Source organism: Cebus imitator, unplaced genomic scaffold (genome assembly GCF_001604975.1).
Source record: "Cebus imitator isolate Cc_AM_T3 unplaced genomic scaffold, Cebus_imitator-1.0 Scaffold791, whole genome shotgun sequence".
Classification (NCBI taxonomy): Eukaryota; Metazoa; Chordata; class Mammalia; order Primates; family Cebidae; genus Cebus; species Cebus imitator.
Window position 1 is genome coordinate 63,154 of NW_016108106.1, and position 21,829 is coordinate 84,982.

General features: G+C 41.5%; 1 pseudogene across 1 annotated transcript in view; it reads right to left on the reverse strand.

The window, feature by feature from the left end:
• Nucleotides 1–21,829, reverse strand: part of LOC119469713 — a 60,536-nt pseudogene that overhangs the window by 37,868 nt on the left and 839 nt on the right. The window lies entirely within an intron of this gene.

A 21,829-nucleotide genomic window follows, 5' to 3' on the forward strand; every position in this document is an offset into this window, starting at 1 on the left:
GTGCTAAGCCTGGCTCTGCTGGGGGTTCATTTTTAACCCTCTGGTGTGTAAGGTTACACGCATTTATAAACTGTGAACGCACGCGCGTGCGCACACACAGACACGCTCTTGTTCACAAATGGAAACAATATGACAACTATTTTAATATTTTATATTTCATAACCTTTCTGGCCTCTGGTCTTTTGAGGACACCTGAGATTTTAAGAGGGAAGCAATCCTCTAAAAAATAAAATGTTAGGGCCAGGCGCGGTGTCTCACGCCTGTAATCTCGGCACTTTGGGAGGCCAAGACGGGTGGATCACGAGGTCAGGAGATCAAGACCATCCTGTCCAACATGGTAAAACCCCGTCTCTACTAAAAATACCAAAAAAAAAAAAAAAAATTAGCTGGGCGAGGTGGCACTCACTTGTAGTTCCAGCTACTCAGGTGACTGAGGCAGGGGAATCGCTTGAACCTGGGAGGTGGAGGTTGCAGTGAGCAGAGATCGTGCCACTGCACTCTAGCCTGGCAACAGAGAGAGACTCCCTCTCAAAAAAAAAAAAAAAGTTAGCTATTTGTGAATTTTCAATTTTTTATTAGCCACATCAAAACTAATAAAAATAAACAAGTGAAATAATTTTAACCTATTTTATCCAAAATATTATTGTTTTAATGTGATCGATATTTAATTAGAAATAAAGTATATTTCTGATTTAATTCTTCTAATCTCACTGTATAATTTACTTTTGCAACACATTTTACTTCAAAACATCCATATTCTAGGTACCCAGTAGCTGCATATGGCAAGTGGCTGCCACATCAAGTGCAGCCTCAAGGGCTCTGACCTCAGGGAAGTGTGGGCCTGAACACCTTATTTCTGCTGGAAGAGAGGAAACAGCCTGTCTACCAGCTTTTCTCCTCGGGCTTAAGGATGGTTGAGACAGTGACCCTAGAGAGATCATGGGCTGCAAGCTGAGAGTGTCCATGTGAAGACCACGGTCTCCCAGTTGCTGTTTGGTGTTGTTGTGGTGGATTCCTCAGTTAAGCCAGGTCCGGGCTCTCATCCCCTGACCAGAGGAATAAGGCACACAGATACCAGAGAGTAAAGCAGAGTAGGATTTATTAAGCAAAAGGAAAGCTCTCAGCAAGAGGGGACATGAGAGCAGGTTGCCAGAAATGGAGCTGAGTTCTAGGTCTTTTATGTGGCAAAAACAAGGAAGTCTTCTGCAGGTTCTGCCCAAATGGGAGGGGTAAAATTCCCCACTAAGGGTGTTGCATCTGAGCATGCCTGGGGTTGACCACAGTATCTCCATCTTGGGTATTACCCATGAGTGCCCAGGCAAAACCCAGAGCAGGTGAAAAGGGTAAAGCTAAAACCAAAATACTTATGTCATATTAATAACATTATAAGGAGCTTGGTCAAGTTAATGACATTTAGGTTGATTTATTACACCTGGGCCTAAGTTGGGACAGTCCCTTCTGAGCAACATCCTAGCATAAGAGGAAGCTCTCAACAGTATTTCTTCCTACTAGCTACATGGGTGGTGCAGGTGCAGCCCTGCGTGTGTTTTTCCTTTCCCAAGACCCTCACTCCCTGTCTTCCTAACCAGCCTCTGACTGCCTCCTCTCTCAGGGGTTCCTCTTCTTTTTAAATATCAGACCGTAAACAAAGAATGATGGGGCCCCAGAAGGAGAGAGCAACATGTTTTCACATCTCTTCACAGCCTTGACCTCTAGAGTTTAGATGTAGAGGGTATAGATTGAAGGCAAACTTCTTGTTTTGCTATTTGCCTTTGGACCTAACTGTCAGGCTGTAACTGTATGTTTTTCTCCGGTGGTGTGGGGCACTGTGTGAGTTTAAGCACCAATCACCTGCATCCACATCTACCTGCATTTCTGTTCCCAGAAGGAAGGCCGTGAATATGAGTTATTCAGATCCTTGACATTTTGAACAAAGAATCAAACAAAACGCACAAAGGAATGAAGCAGCAAAAGTGGGGGTTTATTAAAGTGAGAAAGCACTCCACAGGGTGGGTGTAGGCCCCAGCAAGCAGCTTAAGGACCCGGTTACAAAGTTTTCCGGGTTTTGTTTTGTTTTTTTTGAGACAGAGTTTCGCTCTTGTTACCCAGGCTGGAGTGCAATGGCGCGATCTCGGCTCACCGCAACCTCCGCCTCCTGGGTTCAGGCAATTCTCCTGCCCCAGCCTCCTGAGTCGCTGGGATTACAGGCACGCGCCACCATGCCCAGGTAATTTTTTGTAGTTTTAGTAGAGACGGGGTTTCACCATGTTGACCAGGATGGTCTCGATCTCTTGACCTCGTGATCCACCCGCCTCGGCCTCCCACAGTGCTGGGATTACAGGCTTGAGCCACCGCGCCCGGCCAGTTTTCTGGGTTTTAAGTACTCCTTTTGAGGTCCCTATCAGCTACCCATTATCTGAATGAAAGATTTGGACCGTGGCTAATTGAAGGCTGAGGTGAATTGGTACCCTATGCAGATGAAGGCATGGCCTGTGCTTGGCCCATGGCCACTCCAAGGCACTCTCCTTTTCTTTTTTTTTTTTTTTAAAGTTGGGGTTTCACCCTGATGGCCAGGCTGGTCTTGAACTCCTGACCTCAGGTGATCCACCCACCTCAGCCTCCCAAAGTGCTAGGATTACAGGCATGAGCCAATGCGCCCGGCGTCACTCTCCTTTTCTATCAGAGAACTGGTGCAAGGGGGAGGGTTGTAGCGACAGTAGCCTTTGATCCTTTGCTACTTGGGTGTAGATGAGGTTTTACCTTTTGGTTTAAATGTGGAAAGTTCATATTAATTGGCCTTAGGTTCCCTGCTCCCAGACCTTGGTGCTTTTTCTCTAAGGAAGTCAGTACGAATTGGCCTTAAGCTCCCTGCCTCCAGACCCTATTCTCCTGTCCCACTTCTGTATAAGTCAATATCATCTTACAACAAATTTAACTTTAAATAAAGGAAAAACAAAATCGATACTTATAGAGTGTCAAGCATTTGCAGGTTATTTATAATCAATCTGTCCTGGAATCCTGGAAACCTATCTTTAATGGGTTTATATATTACTAAGCTGTAACTGCATAACAATCCGAAAACATACTAGCTCAGGATTGAGCTGGTTAGAAATTTAGGCTGGGCTCAGCTGGGCCATTCTTCTGGGTTCAGTTTGGCTCCTTCAGGTGTGAGTGGTCAGCTCCTGGTGAATTAGGTGGCTCTGCTTCTGGGAGTGAGCTGTGTGTAAACTGGCACACTTTGGCTTTTCTCAGCATGCTATTTTATCCTCCAGAAAGCTGAAATGGGCTTGTTCTCATAGAGATGGAAGAATTCTGAAAAAGATAACAGAAGTATTTAAGACCTTTTGAGCCTGGGCCACAAACTGGCACACTGTGATATGCACAGCTTCGGCCTGTGCAAATAAGGCAAGAGAGATTCAAGTTTAGGGAACAGAAGCTGTCTCTTGATGGGAACAACTATAAAAGCCATTTCTAGGGACATGAATACAATAAGAAATATTTTTAAATATCTGTTTTTGCAATCAATTTTATTATGACTTTTCTTGCAGATGTGGCTTATATAACTATCCCACAGCTACCAAGCAGCTTGCTTGGACTCAGGATCAATGCTGCCTAACTCTGAAGCCCATACACCTCTATAGACCACATTACTCAACCAGGTTTCCTGGTCCTTCAAAGGGCTGAAGATTGACACTTCTGAAATAGAAGCAAGGTTTTTTTTTGAGAATCTCATCCCATCCATCCATTACTCTTCACAATTGGAAATAATTCACTCCAGGGAATGCTGCTGAAGTCTCTTGGAAAAACTAGAAACAATTTTAGAAAATTGCTGAGCATTGATTTTAGGAAATTAATGCCCAACATTACATTTTTAATTTCTTATCATAGGAGAAATTTGAAAACACCTATAATGCACTCAACAGATCTGCAAACTCTTTGTAGTTTTTTGTATTTGCAGACTATTTAAATTAGTGTTCCTGAAACAAACTTTGCTCTGAAGGCAACTGACATAGCAATAGGGCTGCTGATATTTTTTCCTGCTGCAATTTAGCCAACCAGAAGAGTATGCTTTGAAGGGCAAAGATGTTTTCTAAGACCCCACATTTAGGAGCAGCTATAGGATAAATCCCTAGAGCACACCTAGAAATCAAACACAACCAATGTATTTCTCATCCTGAATCAATGCTTCTCACCCTTGCTTGCGTATCAGAATAACCTGCTGTGCCTGTTGGTGGTGGTATTTAAAGTTCCCAAACCCAAGTTGCAAGGGAATAATTAAGCCAGAATCTCTAGAGTGAGACCCAGGCAATGGTGTGATTTAAAGCTCTCCAGGTAATTACAATATGCAACCATACTCCCAAAATGTCTGTGTAAACCAACATCTTTTGGAGAACCAGTTGAAAATGTTTCTCAAATTAATGTAAAAACAGTTTGCTGTTGTGTCCTTTCAGTCTACCTGTATTATCTACATTCTATCCTTTGAAAAACTGACCTCTGCTACTTGTTTTGTTCCTGATTAGAACCAGTTCCGCACACACTGAGTGTGCACTGTGTGCAGCCCACTGTGCTAGGTGGCCTGGCTGTGGTGAATGTTATTGTGGAGGAAGGACTTTGCTGTAAGAAACTGCATTCCCCAAAACTAAAACTATGCTACTCACTCAACTAAGGTAAAAAATGAAAGACTAAGGAGGATTCCCAAGGATCAGGACGTAAATAAATACCTTGGAATATTAATATCCATCTCATGTTGCCTGAGTGTAAATGTTCCACTTTTTTTTGGGTGGGGGAGCAGAGTCTCGCTCTGTTGCCCAGGCGGGAGTGCAGTGGTGCCATCTTGGCTCACCACAGTGTCCACATCCCGGTTCAAGCGATTTTCCTGCCTTAGCCTCCCAAGTAGCTGGGACTACAGGTGTGCGCCACCATGTCTGGCTAATTATTGTATTTTTAGTAGAGAAGGGGTTTCACTATGTTGGCCAAGTTGGACTCGAACTCCAGACCTTGTGATCCACTCCCAAAAGCATTTACAATCCCAAAAGATTACAGGCGATGCCTGGCCAATGCTCCACTTTCAAATAATACCAAACATTGCATTAAAAAAAAATGCATATTGCATTATTCTGAAATATTAAGTTAGGATTAAATATGTAATATTTACATTTTTATTGATGTATAACTATGCATACAGAAATACATCCACAATAAATTATTAATGTAATGCTCAATAAATTATAACAAAGGTAATACATTTGTGTAACCACCCTTGTTTTTGCCCACAAACCACTTCCTCTTTTTCTCCTCCCCAAATGTAACCGTAGTCTTAAGAGCTAAAGTTATAGATGGTTTCTCCTTTTATACAAGTGTTTTATTAGACAATATTTTAAACTTATACATAGTAACCAAAACAGTATAATAGGCTGATGCTCAGCCTCAACATCTAGTAATTATGTCTCATTTCTGTTTAATTTCTACTTCAACTCCTTCCCTATCCCCACTTTATTGTTTTTAGTTATTTTCTGTAAGATAAGATGTATATGCATTGAAACATACAGTCTTTACTGTACCTTTTTGATAAATCAGTATATCCATATAAAGATTTACTGCCACTTAACAATTATAATGTGCATATGAATCACCTGGAAATATTTGAAATACAGATTTTGATACAATATATCTGGGTTTTGCCTGAAAATGTGAATTTCTAACAAAGTACAGATCCATAGAGCACATGATAACTAGAAGGTCTCTTCTGTCTAAAGTGTATAAAACTTGATGAATAAAATTGAGAAAAATTGACCTCAGATAAAGGAAAAAATCAAAATGCATGTACAATATGCATCCGGAGGAGCATTTTGTCAACAACGACTCATAGTTATATGTGACCTTTACTGAATTGCCCAAAATTCAGTCATTTATATACCAAGGGCACATAAATTTGTTTCCTATTAAAATTATATTTAATGCCTTTATAAAATCTGTTTTCTTATAAAATTAACAATATTTTATATGACATTCTAAGTTCCATTTATATTAAACTTAAGCTTACATAATTTTATTAGGCAGTGTCTGTGTGTCTACCACCAAATATTCTTTTGGGTTCCAGCATATTCACCAAAGCTGAGAAGCACAGATTGACTAGACACAGGATGTTCCCTGTGTCTTTATCTTTCTCAGTTCATAAGTCAATCAAGTCAGGTGAGAACTGAGATTATGTATTCACTAGCATAGAGTCTCATGGACCCTCTCTTCAGAGGGAAAAGAGACTAGAAGATTCTTTTAGGGAGCAGTTCCTGGGACATAGGCTAAACTGCCGAAGGGGTGAGGGCTCTGACCAGCAGGTACAGACTTCTCAGAAGAGAAAGATGAAACAGCCATTGTAAAACTGGAGCTCCATCATCCCTTGTCCCATCTCATTAAGACAATTCTGAGGGATTTTTCTGGAACATGTCTGGATGGTGGAGGTTAAAAGACAATGTGGGCTTTGACGGGACTTGGGTTAAGATCTGTCACGGGAAGGCAGGAGGCCAGTGTTCAGCATCCAAGTTTGTGTTCTTGAGGATAATGAGTTGCCATTTTAGAGGCAAATCTACTTTCAATAAAGAGTAGGCTAGAGAGTCTGAATGGCTCCCAGATTCCATTTATGATTCTTTCAGGGGGTGAGGTCAGGAAAAGGTCAGAGTCTTTGGGAAATTCTGGGAAGTCTGTTTTGGAAACCTGGAAAGACCTCTTGCCTTGTGCCTGAATGCTTGATTTGCTGTTCTGGATTTATATACTCTTGGCAGCCAGAGAGCCAGGTTTGCATTTACACCAATACAGCTGTGAGTCAGAGGCTGAAGTGGGTAGGACAAGCGTCTTGGTGGCAGGCTAGGGTACATTATGACAGCAAGCTTCAAGACTGTTTACAGTCAGCTTGGCAATCAGGGTTGAGTCCTAGCCCAAGTGCTTGGATGCAGCATGGGGCCAATCAATAAACCCACCTCCAATCCTTTAGCTATTTATGAGGTAAAATGGAGCCCAGTTCATGTCTTGATGGGAGGCTGTACCAGGGATTTAGATGACACCCTGGATTTCTTGACTTCTGACTTGCTTATAAGAACAGGCTCGCCGGACGCGGTCGCTCAAGCCTGTAATCCCAGCACTTTAGGAGGCCGAGGCGGGTGGATCACGAGGTCGAGAGATCCAGACCATCCTGGTCAACATGGTGAAACCCCGTCTCTAATAAAAATACAAAACATTAGCTGGGCATGGTGGCACGTGCCTGTAATCCCAGCTACTCAGGAGGTTGAGGCAGGAGAATTGCCTGAACCCAGGAGGTGGAGGTTGCGGTGAGCCGAGATCGCGCCACTGCACTCCAGCCTGGGCAACAGGAGCCAGATTCTGTCTTAAATAAATAAATTTCAGCCAATCCAATATCTGTGTGTGTGTGTGTGTGTGTGTGTGTGTGTGTGTNAAAAAAAAAAAAAAAGAACAGGTTCAGGACAGATGTATTCTTGGATGTGTGGACAGTCATTACCCTGCTAGAATGATGTGGGAGAGACTGCAGTAAAATAGGTGTTAAGGGCTGGACACGGTGGCTCATGCCTGTAATCCCAGCACTTTGGGAGCCTGAGGCGGGCGGATCACAAGGTCAGGAGCTCGAGACCATCCTGGCTAACACAGTGAAACCCCATCTCTACTAAAAATACAAAAACAAAATCAGCCAGTTTCGGTGGCAGGCACCTGTAATCCCAGCTACTCAGGAGGTTGAGTTAGGAGAATTGCTTGAACCTGGGAGGCGGAGATTGCAGCAAGCCGAGATTGCTCCACTACACTCCAGCCTGGGCAACAGAATGAGACTCTGTCTCACACACACACACACAAAAGGTGTTAGAAACCCCTGACAATAAAGAAAAAAATCACAAACTCAATTAAAAAATACACAGAACTTATAAAAATTACACATTAAAAGAAGTAAAAATGGCCATTTTTCATAAGACATCTGACTTCAATGGTGGTTAGGAAAAAAAGCTACAAAATATATGGGTTTTGTCTGACCATCAGTTTGGGAAATTAAATGTTTTCTAATATTGTCCTTTTTTATGAGCAGTAGAAACACACTGTTCATACTTGCAAAGTGTATACATGTTCAATAACCTTTTGAAAGATAATTTTAAAATATGTATCAATAGTTGAAAGAAGCCAAGCATGACAGCTCACACCAGTAATTTCAGCACTTTGAGAGGCCAAGGTGGGCGAATTGGTTGAATCCAGGAGTTCAAGATTGGGCTCAGTTACGTGTCAAAGCCTCGTTATCTAAAAAAATGCAAAAAAGATCTGGGTGTTGTGGTGTGAGCCTACGGTTCCAGTTACTTGGGAGGTTGAGGTGTGAGGATCAGTAGAGTCTGGGAGGTACAGGTTGTAGTGAGCTGAGTTTGTATTATTGCACTTCAGCCTGGACAACAGAGTGAAACCATATTAAAAAAAAAAAAAAGTTGAGAGTTACGTGTTATTGCATAATGGATTCTACCTCTTGAAAGGCATCTCATAAGAACACTTGAGCATCTGCACAGAGATGCTCACACTAGCATGTTGTTGGTGGGTATATACATAATAAATAAGAAGAAACAGAAGTGGAAGTAAAAGGAAAGGAAAAGAAGAAGGAGAAGAATAAGAGGAGGAGGAGGAGGAAGAAGAGCACACATATATGTGAACTTTTTGGGTCAAGAACACCTAGAAAATATTTTTCTTGGCCAGGTGTGATGGCTCTCGCCTGTAATCCCAGCACTTTGGGAGGCTGAGGCGGGGGGATCGCAAGGTCAGGAGTTCAAGACCAGACTGGCCAAGATGGTGAACCCTGTCTCTACTAAAAATACAATAAAAAATCAGCTGGTTGTGGTGGCAGGCACCTGTAATCCCAGGTACTCAGAAGGCTGAGGCAGAGTATTGCTTGATCCTGGGAGGCAGAAGTTGCAGTGAGCCAAGATTGTGCCACTGCACTCCAGCCTGAGCCACAGAGTGAGACTCTGTCTAAAAAAAAAAAAAAAAAAAAAAAACTTTCTTGACATTGGGAAAGAATTGGGAAAGAATTTTTGGCTAAGTCCGCAAAAGCAATTGAAAGAAAAACAAACATTGACAAGTGGGACCTAATTAAACTAAAAGGCTTTTGCACAGCAAAAGAAGCTATCCACAGAGTAAACAGAAAATCTATGGAATGAGAGAAGATAGAAAATCAAAAAAATAAAAATAAAAAGAAGATAATTGCAAACTATGCATCTGACAAAGGTCTAACTTCCAGTTTCTGTAATAAATGTAAACAATCAAAAAAGAAAAAAAAAGCCTATTTTAAAACGAGCAGAAGCATGAGCAGATACTTATCAAAGGAGAACTTACAAGCACCCAACAAACATGAAAATATGCTCCACATCACTAATCATCAGAACAATGCAAATCAAAATCAGAGTGAGATATCATCTCACATCAGTCAGAATGGCTATGATTAAAAAGTCAGAAAAGACAGATATTGGTGAGGCTCTGGAAAAATGGAACACTTATACACTCCTAGTAGGAATGTAAATCAGTTCAGCCACTTTTGAAAGCAGTATGGAGATTTCTCAGAGAATTTAGAACTACCATTTAATCCAGCAATCCCACTACTGGGTATTTATCCCAAAGAAACCCAATTATTCTACCAAAAAGACATATGCACTCACATGTTCACTGCAGCACTATGCACAATAGCAAAGACATAACATCAATCTAGGATCCTATCAGTGATGGGTTGGATTTTAGAAATGTGGTACATATATACCATGGAATACCATGCAGCCATGAAAAGAATAAAATTATGGTTTTTGAAGCAACATGGATGCAGCTGAATTCTAAGCAAATTTATGCAGAAGTAGAAAACCAAATAGTGAACTTTGTCACATACAAGTGGGAGCTAAATGTTGGGTACTCATGAACATAAAAATGGCAATAATACTGGGTCTACTAGATGAGGGAGGGGAAACATTGAAAAACTGTTAAGTACTATATTCAGTAGCTGGGCTCATGCCCCAAACCTCAACATCACACACAATATGCACATCAAACAAACCTGCTTATGTACCCCCTTAATCTAAAGTAAAAGACGAGAAACAAGTTTACAGCCATAAAACTTATCATTGCTCCACTCCTCCCTCCTGGGGTCACAAATGGCTGTTAGAGAAGAGGATTTGAAGGTCCAAATACCCTCAGTGAAATAGGCATTGCTAATGCAAAATAATTACCAATGTGGGTACCACCCTCTCAATCTAATTGACTCAGGCTGGTCATATGAATATTTTCCTTGAAAATACGGTCATATGAATATTTTCACTTCTTTACACAGGGTGCTCCTTGAATAAACCACTTGGAGACTTTAAAGAAATAAAAACAGGGCTACAGTTTCTCTGTAGGCCACTCTGCATCTAAATGCCACTCTTTCCAGTGTTCTATTTTCTCTCCACCACTCTGTGTAAAAGTGTCTCACCCTGCATTTCCCATTTTGCTTTTCCTATGGGGAAGTTCTCTCTCAATCTTTGTTTTGCAAAAATAGTCCATGTCTCATATTCCATTTTCTGAACCCTCAGCTTAGTCAAGTCCATTGGAATTTTTAGAAAGAATGTTAGTGCTATAAAGGAATCTTGTTAAAATGTGAAAGTCATCTGACATGAGTGTGGCAGAACTCCACTCCAGAGAAAGTGGATTTTCTTCCTCTGACCAGGCCTGAAGTCTCCTTCCTCAAGACCTTTACAATGCTAGGATTCCCTTGGAAATTCTAAGACTCTTACTTTTTCCCTCCAATGCAGAAAATCATTGTTTTTCATTTGGGATGGAGAGAGAAAAAAAAAGAGGCTGGGTGTGGTGGCTCATGCCTGTAATCCCAGCACTTTGGGAGGCTGAGGCGGGTGGATCACGAGGTCAGGAGTTCCAGACAAGCCTGGCAAACATGGTAAAACCCTGTCTCTACTAAAAATACAAAAATTAGCCAGGCGTGGTGGCACACGCCTGTAGTCCCAGCTACTTGGGAGGCTGAGGCAGGAGAATTGCTTGGACCCAGGAGGCAGAGATTACAGTAAGCCGCGACAGAGCCATTGCACTCTAGCCTGAGTGACAGAGCAAGACTCTGTCTCAAAAAAAAGGAAAAAAAATAAGAAGCAGAAGAAAAGAGAAAGTGAAGACAGGGTAAAGGCACATATGCATAAGCACAGTTACCATGTTTTTACCATGGGCAACACACATGTTCAAAAAACCAACAGAAGGTGGAAAGGCCTACACATCGGGATGCAAGAACCTCTAATCTTCATCTTCTCCATGTAGCCTGGGGTATTGCTGCTTTTTATTTATTTATTTTTGAGATGGAGTCTCCCTCTGTCGCCAGGCTGTCGTGCAGTGGTGCAATCTCAGCTCACTGCAACCTCCACCACATGAGTTCAAGTGATTCTCCTGCCTCAGCCTCCTGAGTAACTAATTTTTGTATTTTTAGTAAAGACGGGGGTTGTTTTGTATTTTTAGTAGAGACCACCACGTTGGCCAGGCTGGTCTCGAACTCCTGACCTCATGATCCACCCGCCTAGGCCTCCCAAAGTGCTGGGAATACAGGTGTGAGCCACCATGCCCGGCCATGAAGGCCTTTTGAATACAAACATGCACACATACATACACATATCTTGGATGTTAGCCTTTTAATTAAGCTGACTTTTAACCATTAAGCTCCTTTAAAAAATCCTTTTAAATCTTTTTTTTTTTTTTTTGAGACCAAGTCTTGGTCATCACCCAGTTGGAGTGTGATGGCGTGATCTCAGCTCACTGCAACCTCTGCCTCCCGGGTTCAAGCGATTCTCCTGCCTCAGCCTCCCGAGTAGCTGGGATTACAGGCGCCTGCCAACACATCTAGCTAATTTTTGTATTTTTAGTAGAGATGAGGTTTCACTATGTTGGCCAGGCTGTTCTCGAACTCCTGATCTTGTGATCTGCCCACCTCAGCCTCCCAAAGTGCTGGGATTACAGGCGTGAGTCACTGTGCTCAACCAAAAAAAATCCTTTGAAATATTATTATCATATTTTACCTAGGACAAATTGCTGCTATTTCAGAAATCCAAGTATCAAACCAGAAAGAGCTTGATTTAGGTACCAAACCCAAGCTGTCATAGTTTAAATGAAAAAAAAAAAAAAGCAGGGCCTTAGCTATTGAACTGCAGTGTGGGATGAAAGCCACTGCTCTCAGTTTGGCCCAGCCAGCAAAAAGGTGGTCTTGTTACGTAAATAAAGCCCCTTCAGTAGTTAAAATAAAAAAACTTCCCTTTTTTTTCCTTTTGCTGAGCAATTTTTCTCCCCCAACTATATCACATTTTTTTGTGGGAATTTAGCCACTTTAGAGGCCTTGTTCCCCATAATTTGGAACTTACCTTCAGATATGATTAAGTTGGATAGAGTTGGGCAAACCTGATGAGAAAAAGACCAAAACAACAACAAAATCAGAAACAAACAATAACAACAGAAAACCATTAAGCAAAACAAACACTTACACAACTGATATGATTACTGAGCACTTTAATGGTAAGGAGAAATTAAGACCAGCTGGTTGTTAATCTTAACTTTATCCAGGACAAACCTCAATTCAGTTACTTAGTTAGGGTTGAGTCTCAGGCTGTAGACTGCACTCTACCATTCTGGAAGCAGGAAAAAAAATAACTCATCTTCTCTGTTGGAAACAAGCTCAAACTCTGAAAAACTTGCCTTCCATGTTGGAAACAAGTAAAACTCCAAAAAAAAAAAAAAATGGTTGTGGGGAGTTGTACAACAAAATAGACTTTGGATATCAACTAAATTTTGAGAGGTCAGAAATTCTCTGGAGGGAGTGCTCCCAGACCTCAGCAAATTGTCCTATTGGTTTGAGGCATAAAGTTAGCTCATGCTGGTACCAAGCACCAATAGGAGGTTTGTCAAAGGTCTGTGGCATCTCCACTCAGAATCCCTCCATGGTTACCAAATATGAATGCCCAAAATTTGAGACAGATCTCAATTAGTTTAGAAAGTTTATTCCACCAAGGTTGAGGACATGCACCCATGACACAGCTTCAGGAGGTCCTGATGACATGTGGTCAGAGCACAACTTGGTTTTATACATATTAGGGGTGATATGTCAAACAACACATGTAAGATGAACATTGGTTTGGTCTAGAAAAGAAGGACAATTTGAAGGAAAAGTGGGGAAACTCAAAGCAGGGAGGGAACTTTCAGGTCACAGCTAGGTGAGAGACAAACTGTTGCAGTCTTTTGAGCTTCTTATCAGCCTTTCTGAAGGAGTTTATTAGATATTCATTTATTGCAGTGAGCAGAGGTATGACTGAATAGAATGGGAGGCAGATTGTCCCTAAGCAGTTACCAGCTTGAATTTTTCCTTTAGTTTAGTGATTTTGGGGGCCCAAGAAATTTTCCTTGAACATGGGCTGGTCCTCTGCCATTGTGTCTTCCTCAAAGATGCTCTGCAACAGGTGGTGGTGTCCTCATTTAATGGCTGAGAAAACTGCCTTGGAGACATGAAAATCCAGAGAACGAAGTCAGCATCAGTGTGGGTCCTCCCACAGTCTAGGCCTGCCTCATTGTCACAGTAGCCCTGGCACACAGTGTGAGGGGCCACAACCAGTTTCCTTGCTTCTGCCCAAGGACCCTGCAGTCTCTTCTGAGCTCAGATGCTGGGCCAGATTGAGCTGTTGGAAACCAAAATCACACAGCACTGTGGGATTTTAAATAATGAAAACCTTCACCCTGGTCTGGGAAGAAGAGTGCCTCAAGGTCTGATCTGGGCCTTCTTTCCTCTTCTAACTTTCCCATCTCCTCCACTCCCTCCCCTTGCCCTCTGCTCTGGCCAATGTCACTGGGGCCCCTGCATTGCCTTCCCTCTCTGCAGCTCTTCCCTGGGCTGACTTCTCACCTCCAGGATATTTTGTGACTCTCCCCCCGCCCCCTGCATCACCAAGCCCCAGATTCCCTCCTTTCCTCTCTTTCTCTCCTGTCATTGCTTCTCCCTCCTGTCCCAGTATTAACCCAGGGTGATCTAGGGGTCTGGAGGTGTAAGTTTGAAGTCACCCTGAAATGGTCACACACATATTCATTAGACCCTTTGCAATTCCTAAGAGGTTAATAATGGACCTTCCTATTCCTGAGGTGAAGGATTTCCACAAGGACAGGTGACTTAATGAGTTGTGTGACCAGGAGATGCCACTTTACCAGGCAGGCACTGAAGGGGCAAGGGAGGGAAATGCTGGAAGCACGGACTTTTTTTTTCTCTCTAATCCACAGTGGCCTCACTGTGAACTGGGCTCCTTGTGCCCACTGAAAGGGTGCTTGACCAAGGAGCCACATAACGGCCAACACTGCCACTCTGCAGCCTCCAGTGGGCTCCATTTTGCTCCCTGGTCTTTTTCCTTTTGGGCCCAACTGTCCAGTTTCTTCACCCACTATTAAGATCCTATCTTGTCCTGGCCACTAAAGGCTAGGCTGTCAGGGGCCCTCAGAGCTCAGGTCTCTCCTACACTTTTCTTGAGCCCTGTATTAGTCTGTTTTTATGCTGTCTATAAACATATACCTGAGACTGGGCAATTTACAAAAGAAAGAGGTTTAATGGACTTACAGTTCCACATGGCTGCGGAGGCCTCACAGTCATGGCACGAGGTGAAAAGCACATCTAACATGGCAGCAGACAAGAGCAGAGAGCTTGTGCAGGAAAACTCCTTTTTATAAAACCATCAGGTCTTGTAAGACTGATTCAATATCATGATAATGGCAAGGAAAATACCTGCCCACATGATTCAATTACCTCCCACTGCATCCCTTCCCCAACACAAGGGAATTCAAGATGAGATTTGGGTGAAGACACAGCTAAACCATGTTATTTGACCCTTGGCCCCTCCCAAATCTCACGTTCTTGCATTTCAAAACCAATCATGCTCTCCCAACAGTCCCCCAAATTCTTATTTCAGCATTAACTAAAAAGTCCACAGTCCAAAGTCTCATCCAAGACAAGGCAAGTCCGTTCCACCTATGAGCCTGTAAAATCAAAAGAAAATTAATTACTTCCTAGATACAATGGGGGTACAGGCATTGCTTAAGTACAGCCATTCCAAATGGGAGAAATTGGCCAAAACAAAGGGGCTACAGATCCCATGCAAGTCCAAATTTCCTCAGAAAATGGGATTTTCTTTTTGATCACACTGTCAGGCTACATATTTTCAAAACTTATATGCTGTTTCCTTTGTAACACTGAATGCCTTTAACAGCATCCAACTCACCTCTTAAATGTTTGCTTAGACATTTCTTCCACCAGATAGCCTAAATGATCTCTCTCAAGTTCAAAGTTTCACAAATCTCTAGGACAGGGGCAGAATGCCACCAGTCTCTTTGGTAAAACATAGTAAGAACCATCTCTGCTTCAGTTGCCAACAAGTATCTCATCTCCATTGGAGACCACCACAGCCTGGATTTTATTATTTGTATCAATATCAGCATTTTGGTCAAAGCAATTCAACAAGTCTCTAGGGAGTTTTGAAAACTTCCCATATTTTCTATCTTCTTCTGAGCCCTCCAAACTGTTCCAACCTCTGCCTGCTACCCAGAACCTTACTTTTGGTTATCTTTTGAGCAGTGTCTTACTCTACCAATACCAATTTACTGTATTTGTCCATTTTCATTTTCATGCTGCTGATAAAGACATACCCAAGACTGGGCAACTTACAAAAAAAAAGAGGTTTAATGGACTTACAGTTCTACATGGCTTGGAAGGCCTCACAATCATGGCACAAGGTGAAAGGCACATCTCACAGGGTGGTAGAAAAAAGAGAGCTCGTGCAGGGAAACTTTCCTTTATAAAACCATCAGATCTCATGAGACTTATTCACTGTCCTGAGAACAGCATGGAAAAGACCTGCCCCCATGATTCATTTACCTCCCACCGGATCCCTCCCACAACACATGGAAATTCAAGATGAGATTTGGGTGGAACACAGCCAACCTATATCAGGCCCCTCCTGGGCTTTTGTTGTCCTCTGGGTGGACTGGTAACCTCTTCCCCTAGAGGACTCCACCTTCACACAACCCCTCCCAGTCAGTATTCTCCCCTGCTACTCCCCCAGATGCTAATTATTGCTCACTTGAGAGTCCTTCTCATCCTAATTGAAAATTAATGTCTGATTCCCCTGTTTCCCCTGCATAACCTCTGTGAAAAAAGTCAGATGCCTTAGATCCAAGAGGTTTCTTACCTGTATTTCCATTCCCAGGCATGTAGACTCCTTCAATTCATTCATGCATGTGTCCAGAGCCTACCCTATTCCAGCCCCTGGGGGTATAGCAATGAACAAAACAATGCCCACATCCTGTGGGAGCCTGAGTTCTAGTTGAGGGAGACAGATAAGAGACAATATGAATAAACAATATATGTAGTGTGACTGATGGTGATAAGGACGGTGGAGAAAAAGAGATTGGGAAAACACAGTAAACCCCTGAGGGAGGCATTTCTGCAACTTTAGAGGCAGGTCAGGGAACACCTCACTGTGAAGGTGAGACAAAGGGCTGAAGGAGGTAAGGGAGAAAGCCGTGCAGCTATCTAAAGAAACGGCAGTTTAGGCAGAAGGAACAGCAGGTACAGGGGCCCTGGGGGGCCCATACGTTCCAGGAACAGCACAGGGCCAGGGTGGCTGGAAGAGAGCAAGTAAGAGGAGGTGCGGTGGAAGGCAAGCTCAGAGGGGTGATGTGCAGGCAGCATGAGCCAATTCTCCAGTGTCTTCCGGGTCACCTTAAAGCCTTTGGCTTTTACTCTGTTGAGACAGGAAGCCAGTTCGTGGTTCTGTGCAGAGCACTGATATGATCTCACCTAGTGTTGGGTTGCAAAGGGACTTTAGGGGTCAACAATGGAAGTGGAGACCAGGCGGGGGAGAGGGCAGATGGGAGCTCACACCAGGCAATGAGTAGTCATGGGGGATGAGAAGCAACTGGATTCTTATGTCTTGAAATTGGGGCCCACAGGAGGTGGATGTGAGAGGAGGCGGGGACAGTGCCTGGTTCACTAACTGGAACAATGGGGTTTGGGGAGGAGGATGCAATGTAGGCAGCCTGCACACAGAATTTAGAGGTTTCTCTCTAGCAGTGTGTCAATGAGTACTTACCTCTGTGCCTTTGCACATGCTGGCTTCTGTGCCTGGAAATCTTTCCCTGCCCTAGCAGAACTTTAACTGCCTTCTCGAAAGTCCCTTTGTGAATCTGTCCTGTTGGCCTCCACTCCCCCTATTTCTTTGCTTCATGCACATGCTGGACCTCACGGAAGTTGCACAGCCTTGGCCATATTGTGCCACAGAAATAAGGAGGGCGTGCCTTCCATCCCTGAAACCTGTGTTTCTCAGAGTGTCCACACCTCAGTGTCTGCCATGCAGTAAGGGCTCAACCAAAGACTGACTGGGGACCTGACTGGGGTCTTGCTCTCCCTGTAAGCCTCAATTGGCAGCAATCGCAGAGCTTTGTCTGACCCTGTGAGCCTATCTGGGTGTTTTTGCTGGATGACATGCACCCCTCTGCCAGGAGTGCATAGACTAGGGTCTGGCTAGGCAGCCGTGGCAGAAAAGAACTTCAACATTGACTTTATCAGGCTGCTGTGCTTTTTTCTGTTGGCCCTCAGCACCTTTCTCATGGGCCATGATCAGCCTCAGGTCTATGTCACCTTCTGCAGCTATGTCATGGTGACTGGGGACACCATCTGAGGCATGTGCCACTGCTACACCACGGCAGGTGTTGGAGGGGTTGGGTGGGGTTAGGAGGGCTGGAGACTATGCCTCTATTTCATGCATCAATTCTCTATCCTTCGATCATCTCCTCATTGTCATTTTGACTCTGTTTACTTCTTTCTGCTCCCCTGAGCATCCATCCATGTTTCCATCCATCCTTTCATCCACTCATCCATTCATCTATTCATCCATCACTTAGCAGAAGGGTTGATCATAAGGCCCCAGGATCTGGAGCCATGAAACCGACACCATGGCGGAGAGGAAATGAAACGTGTTACTCATGTGCTTAAACCAAAAGTCAGTGAGTGTTTTCCACCTGCAAGGCACTCCTGCATTCAGGGTGCAGTTCTGCCCTTATGCTGAGCTTATTATTGCCTCTGCAGTTTCATTTTATAACAGAAAAGGCTCAGGCTCAGCAAATGAGGTTCTATAGCTGCGTGGCAGAGTTTGGATTGAAGCTCAGATGTGCAAATGTAGGCATCATTCTCTTCCTTGATTTCTCTATCCCAGGGTCCCAGAGATGCTTAGCTTCTGGGGAGGGTCAGGTCTAATCTTAGTGGAATGTATTAAGACTTTTATTTGATGGAGTCTCACTGTGTCACCAGACTGGAGTGCAGTGGGGCGACTTCGGCTCACTGTACAATGGGGTTTCACAATGTTGGCCAGGATGGTCTTGATCTCTTGACCTCATGATCTGCCCACCTTGGCCTCCCAAAGTGTTGGGATTACAGGCATGAGCCACCATGCCCAGACTAAAAATTTTATTTCTAACATGTATTTTCTCTTAAGAAATTTCAAGATTCTGATGTGTTTTTTCATATGGTGCTTACAATATGCAACTCATTCATATTAATGCTTATTCTACCTTTTCTTATATTTAACACACTTTATGATAGAATCTCACACAATTTTTCTTTTACAAACACAAAAAAACAATACTGACTGACTTATTCCTCTTACCTGTGGACAGTGAATTGCTCTTATCTCAATTAAGTGATCTAAATGTTGCATTGATAAGCTATAAATTACCTCGAACACCCCAGTTAAAAACAATTTACCATATTAAAAAACTTCAATCTTATCATCAGAACCTAAAGTCCATGTGAAATTACATGGCATGAAAAGACTAGTGAGGAAACTGTAGCCATAACACAAAGAAGAGGAAAAGCTGTGAGGCACACAGAGCTGGGGATAAACACATAAAGACATTACAAAACCAAAGATAATTAGAAAGCAAGAACAGAAATTCTCTTTAAATTCATGAGTTGGTTCTGCAGCCTGGAAACAGATTCCTCTCTGCAGGCACAATTAATGCCATTTCTTCACCATATATATTTTCAATTTTTTACCTGGAGCTACAAACTAACTCCAGGAATATTTATGGCTAATTATGAAGCATCTGTTACAATCCCAGCGTTTTGTTTGTTCACTACAAGAATACATCAAAACATCCCCATGACTTACAAAGTTTTCCCAGTACTTACCTGAACAAATTGGCACAATAAACTCATTTATGTCAGTTATAAAAAGTGAAAGAACAATAACTAAAGAAAACAGCTTATGTAGCGTTCTTCAATTAAAACAACAAAATGAAATGTTCTAACTAAAATATAACTTAATACACACATTATGAAATTACAGCCAAAAATTATTTTGGGCTCACTACTGAATTTTATGAAAATAATTCTTATAATTTCTGACCAGCTCACATAATACTTCATGAAGTGAAAACAAAAACAGAGAAACAAAGAAATTATAGCTCTAGCATGAGCATCAGACAAATAAAAACAGAGAATTTGCATGGGGAGATTTTCAACAACAATTCAATAGACTTTACAGTAATTAATTAGATAAAAAATATAGATGTGGTTTCAGAATGTTTTAGGTTTCTAGATTTCTAGTAAATTATCCATGGTATTAATAAAATCTTCTTTGTTCTAATATTGCTATTTTCTTTGGAAAATAGGTGCAAACTCACACAAGCAGAATCGCTCGCTCCATAATTTTCTTAAACCTAATGTTTATCTTTAGAGCAATACAGTTATATATTTAACTTCATGTAAATGAAACTAAAGTCTGTATGAGTTTGCAGGAAAAGATGCCACATGTTCAAAGATAAACATAAAACATTTTTAAAGTACTCATTCAGGACTCAGAAATGTATGAATTATAATTATACTCTGATATAATACTACAATCATAATCTTACATTTAAAAATAAAGTGTATAACTGGATTGTGTATAATACAAGGGATAAATGCTTGAGGTGATGAATAACTCATTTACTCTGGTATGATTATTATATGCCTATATAAGAAAATAATGCATATATATCATAAATACACATATTACGTACCCACAAAAATTTTTTAAAAAACAACAATAGAATGCAACATATGGAGATTATATTCTTCAATGTATTTGCTATTTAAAGCCACTGGGAAAAGAATACTAAAATTTTCATTCAACTATGTTACCATTGTTACCATCTTTTACCTACAACCTTGAGTAAGGAGGGACAGGTTAAAGTTGGTGGCATAATAACACTTCATTCAAGCAACAATTATTTCAACACATTAACAATTTTGTTTAGTTAAAAAATTATGTTCCTGCCTAATATTAAGAGAATTTTAAAATTTACTGCATTTTATTACATAAATGTACAATTGGTGAAACAATTTACCACTAAAATACACATTATTTTTCTCACTACTATGAAGAAGAATATTACTCTGAACACCTACCTCATGCATCACTCAATATTTTCAACTACAAAAAAGCCTCTCTGCTTAGATTTCCATTGTGGTTCTTTCATTTCTGTCCTCTTTCTTTTACAGTTCATGAATAGGCTGGGCACAGTGGCTCATGCCTGTAATCCCAACACTTTGGGAGGCCGAGGTGGGTGGATCATGAGGTCAAGAGATAGAGATTATCCTCGCCAACACGGTCAAACACCATCTCTACTAAAAATACAAAAATTAGCTGGGCGTGGTAGTGTGCACCTGTAGTCCCAGCGACTCGGGAGGCTGAGGCGGAAGAATCATTTGAACCTGGGAGGTGGAGGTTGCAGTGAGACAAGATTGTGCCACTGCACTCCAGCATGGCAACAGAGTGAGACTTCGTCTCCAAAAAAAAAAAAAAAAGTTCATGAAGAATGCCTCCCTAACGAAAAATCATCTCTTATCTCTGATGCAGCAACAATTCATCACATGCTTTCACATAAACAGGAATGCTGAAATAGTATGAAATAATTTGAGTCGAACTATTATATGCTTTTCAAAAAATCTATACTTTTTTTCAAGTGAAAAAAATATACTTTAAATTTAGTATCTCTTCAAAAATCTTTTTTCAACTTATATACAAAGAAATTCTCTAACAGGTTCAACTTTGGATTGCTTTTTCTACTTAATACTCCAATTTACTGTAGTATCTGGTGTTAGCTCCCTAGTTCTATTGTAAATCCTGATGTTTACATAGTCTTAATTTTAGACTAAATATTTCTTTACATTTAATGCATCTACAAAATGTCTTCTCGTATAAACTCTCTAGTGCTTTTTAAGCTGCAGTTTTTTGAACAAATGTTTTTCCACATTTATTTCATTTGTAGGATTTCTCTCCCATATAAATTTTCTCATGTTGAAGAAAGTCTCCTTCAGGGTTTTCCTCTATTACAAGGTGTGCACAATTAAGATCCATGATAGAAGTACTGGTACTACAACCCTCTTTATATTTGTATTGTTTGTCTTAAGATTACTCTTCTCTTTAAAGGCTTATATTTTCTAAAAAGTCTTTCATCATAAATTATATTTATAATGTCTTTACGAAGTCTGAACTTTGCTTAGTTTAGTTAGTAAAATGTGAGTAGATATGACTTTTCTACAATTTTTATATTTCTGCAACTTTTCTCAAGTATAAAGGCTATCATGTGCAAAAAGATGAGCATTGGTAAAGAGTTTTGCCACAGTTTTTGTATTTCCAGATTTCTTCAGTAGAAATTATATACAGTAAGATGTGACATGCATTTGAAAGCTTTGCCATTGCCACATTTTTCTTATTAT